Source organism: Planococcus citri, chromosome 1, assembly GCF_950023065.1.
Source record: "Planococcus citri chromosome 1, ihPlaCitr1.1, whole genome shotgun sequence".
Lineage (NCBI taxonomy): Eukaryota > Metazoa > Arthropoda > Insecta > Hemiptera > Pseudococcidae > Planococcus > Planococcus citri.
Genome location: NC_088677.1, coordinates 62700858 through 62709215, shown reverse-complemented (window position 1 = coordinate 62709215; position 8358 = coordinate 62700858). Strand labels below are relative to the sequence as shown.

The 8358-nt window shown below is 32.8% G+C and overlaps 1 long non-coding RNA gene across 2 annotated transcripts; it reads right to left on the bottom strand.

The window, feature by feature from the left end:
• Window positions 1–606: 606 nt before the first annotated feature.
• On the bottom strand, window positions 607–3453 carry LOC135842415 (uncharacterized). Of its 2 annotated transcripts, none has more exons than XR_010558126.1 (5): window positions 3304–3453; window positions 2575–2745; window positions 2289–2474; window positions 2078–2179; window positions 607–1056 (listed from the first exon to the last, which is right to left on the bottom strand). It is a non-coding gene; the product is annotated as an uncharacterized LOC135842415 (long non-coding RNA). The 2 variants fall into 2 exon arrangements; XR_010558125.1 differs by lacking the exon at window positions 3304–3453 and adding an exon at window positions 3103–3285.
• Window positions 3454–8358: the final 4905 nt, after the last annotated feature.

Here is an 8358-nt window from a genome sequence, read left to right as displayed (position 1 = left end):
ACTTATATACATAGCCTGCTATCTTTACTCTACCTACGTTGAAAATATAAAAACTTTGATTTAGTGCATTTTTTTTAACGACGTGACGCATCATTTTTACAACTCGCTTGTTGAATTTTTTAAAAATATAGTCGCACGTTTTAACGTCGTCGTTGCTGAGATGTTATTTCACCGTTCACGGAGTTTTTTCATGTTTTGAATTTTTTTTTTTTACGGTTTTATTGCGAGTTGTATCTGTGACGAGTACGAGTATGCGAACACATGATAGAAATTTTATGTGAGTGTGGGTGCTATGAGCTTTTTCCATTTAGAATGGGGATTATTTAGTTTTCATTGTTAAAATAATGAAGAGGTTTGAGATTTCGTGAGCAAGTTTGGTGAGTTTTTGCCTAATTATTAAGTTGAAGAGACTGAGAAAAGGCTCCGAAGAAAAAAATCAGGTGAAGATGAATTTTAAGTATGACAAAAAATAAACAATGTGATCAAAAACTCATTCGATAAAATCTTACTCTCGAAAAATTAGAACATAGAAGATCAAATTAGTGGTCAATTATTGTTACAAACTAAAAAATGAAGTTACAAAAACTGGAGCAGAAAAATACCGAATAAAAATTATGTATAATTTGATTTATGAAACGTAAAAATATCAAATTAGGTGAGTAGTTATTCACTTAAAAATAAATTTAATACCTCACAAAGGTAAAAAATATTCATTTAGTTTAGTTGTTTTTTTTGCGTGAAGTAAACAATGAAGCATTTTTGAAAATTTTAGGATTTTAATACGAACTAATTGCGTACTAAAAAAAAATGTAAAACAACAAAACAAAAACTTGAATGGATTGCAGAAGACAAATATTTCATTAGTATGTACCATTAAAATAATAATTACGGATGTGGTTGAGCAACCAAAAAGAACATTCAATACCAAGATCCTGATTGATGAATCTCTGCACTTTCAATGAAGATTCGGCCGAGCGAAATTTGTCCTCCTTGCACATATCGGAATTTTATGTAAGCGTCGTAAATAAATATGGATGCCAGCACAACAGTCATGAACTGAAATTGAAAATTTTAGACAAAAATAATATTATGTTCCACGAGGCGAATAGGGGAAAAAATGTGGGAGGATTCTCACCAATGGAGACCTTCATTTTGAGTTGAAATTCATTTAGAAAAAATTGAAGCTCCGGTGGTGCTCTTAGAGAGGTGATTATGTGTCCTCAGTGTGGAGGCACTTTTGGTTTTTTCGTTTCATCACCTACCAACCTCTTTTGGGGAAAAATGGCCCAGTTCCAAAACGTAGTTCCAAAACCACTAGTTGGGCTCTACTGAAGGTGATTTGCAAATCGCTTATTTCTGAGTAAATTCATATTTTGAAAATATGTATTTCTAGCCCAAATTATAACGCTTTAATTGCACCTTAACATGGTAGAATATAATTTCTGAAACTGTGAAAATATTTTGGAGAGCAGTAGTGCCAATTTTTTAGTCACTATCGAAAATTACAAAAAATCAAAAAAATTGACACTCACCTACTGTACTTAATTTTTTGGCAATTTTTCTAGATTTTTTTTTTTTAAAAAGGCAATAATCATCAAGAAGTTGACATTATGCAATCCGAAATACTTCCTCAATTTCAGAAATGACATACTAATATTTCGATGTTTTGGTTTTGGAACAATTACTTAATGCGAAATATTTACGAAGGAAATATGTACTATTTTCAAAACACGAATTTACTCAAAAATAGGCTAATAAATTTGCAATTTTTCAACTGTTCAATAGAACCCTAAATGATGGCAATGGCCTTGGTCGACGTAGAATCTCAAATACTTTAGAATTGGGTTACTTCTCCTAAAACAGGCTGGGTAGAGGATAAAGTGAAGAAACCACGATTTTTATGAAAATGCCTCTCCTGTGAGTACCTCGACCTTCCCTCCAAGGACACCTCCAAAGCTTACATTTTTTCTGATTCACTTCCAACTCAAAGTGAAGAATTTGGTCAAAATCCTAATTGAGCTTCGCGTTTTAAATCTTTACATCTTATCTGATGTACATATGAACAAACATTACTTACCAACAACACAGTGTTGCCAGAATGCCTATACATCATATATGAGATAAACAACAGTCCACAAAGAAAATACAAGACTCCAAAAAATGCGGCACTCACAAGCTCCTGCAAAAACAATTGAAATCCAATAAAAAGCGATAGGTATTGCTGAAATTTTAAATTTTATTATGACACCACAATGGTAAGCCACAAAACAAATTATTTAGGCACTTACGATTATAAACCAAGGTATTTGAAGAAACTTTTCAGTAACGTGAAACATGTATAAAATAATGAAAATTGTATTCCATAGTATAACAAAGTCACACAGATCTCTCAATGTTTCATATCCATACCCTTCGCTCGCGTATACGCGTGGGTATGTCTGTGTCATGACAAATAAAACTACGCAACTGAGTAACTGGAAACATGACCAAATAGGTATGCGAGTAATATACTGATGTCCTGAGAGATGAATAATGAGCAAAAATACGTAATACAATTTCATTTTATCAACTTACTATTTCAAAAAATTTAAGTTGACCGTCTATTTTTGAAAAATAATTGCAATCAAAATGTATTTTCGGGTTTATCTGCATTCTAGTGCTTGATGTAGTTGTGGCGATATGGCCACGGGGAGGTACGGAAGCACCAGAGGTGTTCATTCTTAGCTTGAGTATTGTAAACAAGTGCTAGAAATGAATTTATAGGTTAGTAAAATTCCACAATAAAATTAAGGGAAGGTGTATTTTTTTTGCTAATGGATATAGCGCTTGATATACTCAAGTTTACTGCAATTACTTAATTAAATGCCAATTTTCACTTTAAAATCAACACATTTGCCTACTGTATATCTCACATTTAAAATTTTCGATAGATAGGTACCTAAGTAAAGAAGAGAAAAAATAACTCATTAAAATACGTAATATTCCTACTATAAAAAAGGAGAAAATTCCATAAATGGAAAAATTTCCGGTTTCTAATATAAATACCTAATGTAACACTTTAAAAAAATCCAACAACTTTGATTGAATTTGACTTATACATACCTATTCTACATCAGATAAATCCTCTAAAAAGCAACATGCCCGAATGATACGTGAAATTTTGACGAAAAATTTACAAAATACGACGTTAACATTTACGTAGAGCATGCCATTATGTACCACACGTTTATACCTATCATATCATACATATTACACCACAACATCAGTTCGAATAAAAAAATTAATAAGTTGATGCTTACTTACCCAAAATACCCACTGAATCACAAAGCATCAATTTTTTCCTCGTATTCAATTGTGTAACTTGATCATTGTGCTGTTTTGAAATTTTTATCGCATTTATGTTCCAGCTCGTCATTACTTGGTCTGAATTCCGAACGTTTAATGATAGGTACCTACAGAGGATGTGAATAATTTATTTATCAGTTTAAAGCACTGTGGCTTCTCGTTATCACCATTTAAACATACGTAGATCGTTTCCTTTAAACGTTTACTGGAAGACTCACTTAACATCTTAAACGAAAGTTACCAATGTATTATTTCTATCAGTTGCTGGCCCACCCCCCTCGACATTCAAAATGAAAAATGTCATCGACTTATAAATTTTCCTGTGCCAGAACAAAATAAGTTATGGTATGGCATTGCGGTATCTAGAGGGGATGCGTAGAGGTTGAACCATTAACTTTTCATGTTGGGCATTTTGCCTACTTTTTTATTTTAAGGGGCAAGCATTTTAGAAAAAAAATTGTAATTTCCACATTTATTGATCTTTTATTATTGTAAAGTTGAAAACAGGTTGAATCAAATTCACTCCTCACTGACAATTGTGTGTTCATGCCCAACTTGCTTGTGCACAGCAATTTGCCAATCGTTTCAATGTGAGGAGCAAAAAATTTCAAGCTTCTGACCTGTACAAAAATTGTTTAAAAATAAAAAAGTAGGCAACCTTCTCAACATCGCAAATAGAAGGCAAAACATACACACATGTACTAGGAGTCGTTATTACCCTATCCCTCGTTCCTGCGGAGCGATCGCCTGCGGAGTGATTGCAGGAAGAAACTGGTTTGTGACATTTGTCACCATGTCGAGAGTGGTAGGCTGGAGGAGAAGAGAGAGCCAAAATTATTGTAATTTACCAAAAATTACCAGTAATTTACCAAAAATTACCAGTAATTTAACAAAAATTACCAGTTATTTACCAAAAATTACCAGTAATTTAATTTCCCAAAAATTACCAGTAAGGTAAAGTGGGGTAATTCCGATATGGGGTAATTCCGATAGCAAGTCCTAGCTTTGTTGCAAAACACATTTTGGCCCAAATGATGAAGAAAGTAGGTAGTAATAGTGCTAACCTACACCCATTAATGGTCAGATGGTCCATCTGCTCCGTTTTGTCAAGTCTGTGCAGTGTTCAAAATCTGAATGCCCAAAACCTTTGCCGCAAAAAACAGTGCATTTTTGAAACTCGTTTTTACCATTCAAAACTTGTTGAAAAATTCTGTTTAGAAGTTGAAATTTGATGGATAGGTGTTGAAGTGTCAGTACCTCCTTTGATTTTGCTTTTATAATTATTTTTTTGGTGGTGTTGAATTATTAAACATTTCGATCATTTTTCATGCCGCGGGGTAATTCCGATAGCCCCAGCAAAATTGCCCTGCAATGTTTTTTTCTCTGTTTTGATGTAGTATAGTTTTGAGGGGTCGAAATTATCAACGAAAATCCTCAAAACGGGGCATTTTTCTCTAGTTGGTCTAGTTTTCAAAAATTATGCCTCAAAAATCCATATTTGTAAAAAATTTTCAATTTTTGTTCTAATGATTCAATTTACATGAAATAAAAACCTAAGTATGCAATAAATGGTATATTTCAACATTACTGTCTCGGAATTACCCCGGGAGAATTACTTTCCTTATAAAACTCGTTATCGGAATTACCCCAAAAATGGGGTAATTCCGATAACTTGACCTTCCCAAATGTTTTTTCAATTATATGTATGAAGCCTCCGCACAAATCATTCTTCAATGTAGTCAATGTGTAGCTGAAGGATGTAGGAATAAAGTTGTTACATCATTTTTGCCCCAAAATGTACAGGAAATCCAAAAAATGAGAAATAGCTGAAATTTTGAATTTTGCCATCGGAATTACCCCACTTTACCTTAATTTAATTTACCAAAAATTACCAGTAATTTAATTTACCAAAAATTAACAGTAATTTACCAAAAATTACCAATAATTTACTAAAAATTACCAGCAATTTACCAAAAATTACCCGTAATTTACCAAAAATTACCAGTTATTCATCAAAAATTACCAGTTATTCACCAAAAATTACCAGTAATTTACAAAAAATTACCAGTAATTTACAAAAAATGATCAGTAATTTAATTTACCAAAAATTACCAGTAGCTTACCCAAAGTTACCCAAAATTGGCAGTATATTACCAAAAGTTACCAGAAATTTACCAAATATCACCAGTAATTTTCCAAATATTGCCAGTAGTTTTCCAAAAATGACCAGTAGGTTTCTATGATTATGACACAGTTATCAATAATTTACCGACAATTTCGTATAATTCACCTAAAATTGTCAGTAAGTATCTCCAATTTACCAACAATTATCAGTTGGAAATTTACAGAGAATGACCTTTTTTGAAAAAACTTTAATTTCATGTCGTCAATGGCGAGTTTAATACCTCGTACTCGTAGGCCTATGTGACTTTTTTTAAAACTTCTTTTTGGCATGATTGGGTTTGTCTCAGTGAATTGAGACGAAATTATTGGTAATATTTGGTGAATTATTGGTAATTTTGGATACCTAAATTACTAGTAATATTCGATAACTCGCTGGTAATTTTTGTTCAATTATTGGTAATTTCGGTTGAATTGCTGGTAATGTTTGGTAAATTACTGGTAATGTGTGGTAAATTACTGGTAATGTTTGGTAAATAACTGGTTATTTTTGGTAAGTTACCATGTAATCTTTGGTAAATTACCGGTAATCTTTGGTAAATTACCGGTAATCTGTGGTAGATTATCGGTAATCTTTGGTAAATTACTGGTAATTTTGTATGAGTTGCAGGTAATTTTTGGTAAATTGAAATTTTTTAAAAGGAATTTCTTCATCTGTCTTTTTTTTGAACCCCTTCCTCAATATTCCAAAAAAATTGTATTTTTTTGGAATTTTTAGGAAAAATTTTGAAAGTTATCACGTTTTGAGCATTTATTTAGATATTTCACTTTGCGAAACTCTGGCTGATCATAACTACCGCAATGATCACTCACCTTAAGCATCAACTCAAGATAAATATCTCACGACTTTATCCCTTCTTTTCCAGAGTTGGCAAACTATGTAATATGCATGCATGCATTAATAAAGTGGAATTGATTGTTGGAGAATTTACTTTTCCACAACTTTCGACTTGAATCTTGGTAAATTCAGTTTTGGTTGAATTTACCTACTTTTGCAAATGTGGACGAAACACTTCCTGCTTGCGTTTTAATGGTTGTTTTTCATATTCATAGTAAAAATTTCCAATTTCACTCGAAATGCCACAAGTATACGAGAAACTTAGTCAAGGAAAATTCCTAGTTTCGTCGAAATTTTCCTTATAAATTTGTGCTCGTACGTACTATAAAATTATAGCCTATGTTTCATAATTCCCAGTGCCATATACCAACTATATGGGGTACCCTGATCATCTCTGTAAATAATTTCGTATAAGTGTGTTTCTTCTTGCAGTTAGCATTGGAATACCAATACGCACGATATGCTTTGTATCCGCTTATTGTACATAAGTATAAAGTTTCCAAAGACAAATCTCATTCGTTCGTATATAACCTTTTCATATAGACGAGAGTACGTTTATGCGCGCGTTAAAGTTGACGACAGCGATGTAGACCAAAGTTACGGAATAAGGAAAGAACGAGAGTAGAGACGAAGGATCTTAAAACGTATATAAAATTTTATCTTAGCAAGTTCCGACGAAAGTTTTTATTTGGACAACCTTAAGTATAGACCTCTGGTTAGAATCGGTTCGAAAGTCTGGCTTTTATCAATACTGTTTGGTAAACATTTCGCACAACGTACTCGTATATACGCCGAGCGACGAACGATTCGAGATAGTGCAATTATTACATCATGTTAATTAAATTTACAAACTTCCATTATGAATAAAGTTTGAAACACATTAAACAAATATAACAGCTGAAACAAAACTAGCGGAGTAATTTTTGTTCTATTATCTGAAAGAGAAATTCAAATTTTGATTGTAACTATTATGACAGCTGTCTAACAATAGGGGTCTCGGTTAATGATTTTAATGCAGAACGTCGTCGTATATAGGAGTAATATGGTCTCCGTGAATCGTGTTCGTTTTATTTAATTTTACGAAGAAAGTGGAAAAATGTTGCGCTTTGTCTACAATAAGTATCCGATGGAAAATTTTTCTCCGAGAGGGGGCACGAAGTCGTACGGGTATAATTTTTCAACGTAAAAGGCGCTCTGCGATTCTGATGAATGGATGGTAAATTATTATTATACGGATAGATACCGAGTTCGTGACTGCGTTGTTGTATCCTATTTGCTATATTGTCTCGTATTAAAGTCTATTATTTTATGTTCAAGTGTAAATATGGAACGTATAGGTGACCTAGCTTAGCAGGTATCAGAGTACGGAACAATGTACAGTTTCGGTGTGAAATGTAAGAGCTGATGAGCTGACTCAACGGTGACATGTACCCATTGAAAATACTTCCTCGAATATAGGTATTAAGTTTACGTATACAATGTTTGTTAAGTCCTGATCAGTGTCTTTCAATTTTTACTTTTAGGTGAGGTCTAAGATCAAGATACTATAAAATGGGTCTAAAAGTGTTACTTACCTTTTTTTTGATAGATAGCCGATAGGTACCTGGTTCAATCTTGATTGTGAAGATTTTTGGGTCATTTATTGAGTGTCCTTAAGATCACAAAACGTGGTTCATTTGGAAATATATACTTACCTAAGGAGAAGACATTGCTTTAATACGTTCAATTGCCCAAATACTTATACTTGATACAGATATGTAATTTTTTAAAACAAATTATAGGCATATTTGAAACTGATGGGATCTATTCTGCATCAAGTGGAACCAAAAAAGACGAAAAAATTTTCCGATTTTGCTCGAGCTGTGTTTACAACCAAAATGTCCATCTCTGAAGGAAAGGGGAGCTCAAATTTTGAATCCTTTATCTCAAGCCTGATCTGTCTGATTGAACTCGAAGGAAATATGTAATTTTACACGGTTTTGAATAACATAAAT